Raw genomic sequence first — 1757 nt, 5'->3', positions numbered from 1 at the left:
GGTTCGTCACAATACGCCCGTCACTACTCTGTCAACTGTGGTATCGTGTTGAAGATGTATGGGCAGCTGTACCTGTACACGCCATCCAAGCTCTGTTTGACTCACTGCCCAGGCGTATCAAGGCCATTATTAGGGCCAGAGGTGGTTGTTCTGGGTACTGATTTCTCAGGATCTATGCACTCAAATTGCGTGAAAATGTGATCACATGTCAGTTCTAGTATAATATATTTGTCCAATGAATACCCGTTTGCCGGCCGGTGTGGCCGTGCGGTTAAAGGCGCTTCAGTCTGGAACCGCGTGACCGCTACGGTCGCAGGTTCGAATCCTGCCTCGGGCATGGATGTGTGTGATGTCCTTAGGTTAGTTAGGTTTAATTAGTTCTAAGTTCTAGGCGACTGATGACCTCAGAAGTTAAGTCGCATAGTGCTCAGAGCCATTTGAATACCCGTTTATCATCTGAATTTCTTCTTGGTGTAACAATTTTAATGGCCAGAAGTGTACATCACAAAGGCCAGGCCCACGTGATCGCTGCGAACGAGCCCCCGCTGGCGTGTACAAATATTATGAATTGAAACTTGGAGAGATGCACTATTTACAGAAATGTCTCATTTTTCTGTACGCCTTGTACTTTTCGCACAGTAGCCTTTTCAAACCCTACGGGTTCTCACAAATAATTCTCTTGTTATTGTTGTGGTCTTCCGTCCTGACACTGATTTGATGCAGCTCTCCATGCTACTCTATCCTGTGCAAGCTTCTTCATCTCCCAGTACCTACTGCAAACTACATCCTTCTGAATCTGCTTCGTGTATTCATCTCTTGCTCTCCCTCTACGTTTTTTACCCTCCACGCTGCCCTCCAATACAATATTTGGTGATCCCTTGATGCCTCAGAACATGTCCTACCAACCGATCCCTTCTTCTAGTCAAGTTGTGCCACAAACTCCTCTTCTCCCCAATTCTATTCAATACCTCATCATTAGTTATGTGATCTACCCATCTAATATTCAGGATTCTTCTATAGCACCACATTTCGAAAGCTTATATTCTCTTCTTGTCCAAACTATTTATCGTCCATGTTTCATTTCCATACATGGCTAAACTCCATACAAATACTTTCAGAAACGGCATCCTGACACTTAAATCTATACTCGATGTTAACAAATTTCTCTTCTTGAGAAACGCTTTCCTTGCCATTGCCAGTCTACATTTTATATCTTCTCTACTTCGGCCATCATCAGTTATTTTGCTCCCCAAATAGCAAAACTCCTTTACTACTGAAAGTGTCTCATTTCCTAATCTAATTCCCTCAGCATCACCCGACTTAATTCGACTACATTCCATTATCCTCTTTTTGCTTTTGTTGATGTTCATCTTATATCCTCCTTTCAAGACACTGCCCACCGAGCGAGGTGGCGCAGTGGTTAGCACACTGGACTCGCATTCGGGAGGACGACGGTTCAATCCCGTCTCCTGCCATCCTGATTTAGGTTTTCCGTGATTTCCCTAAATCGCTTCAGGCAAATGCCGGGATGGTTCCTTTGAAAGGGCACGGCCGATTTCCTTCCCCATCCTTCCCTCACCCAAGCTTGCGCTCCGTCTCTAATGACCTCGTTGTCGACGGGACGTTAAACACTAATATCCTCCTCCTCCACACTGTCCATTCCGTTCAACTGCTCTTCCAAGTCATTTGCTGTCTCTGACAGAATTACAATATCATCGGCGAATCTCAACGTTTTTATTTCTTCTCCATGGAATTTA

The 1757-nt window shown here is 44.7% G+C and overlaps 1 non-coding gene across 1 annotated transcript; it reads left to right on the top strand.

The window, feature by feature from the left end:
• Positions 1–1402: 1402 nt before the first annotated feature.
• Trnaa-cgc (transfer RNA alanine (anticodon CGC)) lies at positions 1403–1475 on the top strand. The gene has a single exon. It is a non-coding gene; the product is annotated as a tRNA-Ala (tRNA).
• The last annotated feature ends 282 nt before the right edge of the window (positions 1476–1757 follow it).

This window comes from Schistocerca serialis, chromosome 6, assembly GCF_023864345.2.
Source record: "Schistocerca serialis cubense isolate TAMUIC-IGC-003099 chromosome 6, iqSchSeri2.2, whole genome shotgun sequence".
In the NCBI taxonomy this organism is placed as follows: Eukaryota; Metazoa; Arthropoda; class Insecta; order Orthoptera; family Acrididae; genus Schistocerca; species Schistocerca serialis.
This window is presented reverse-complemented; position numbering and strand designations above follow the sequence as displayed.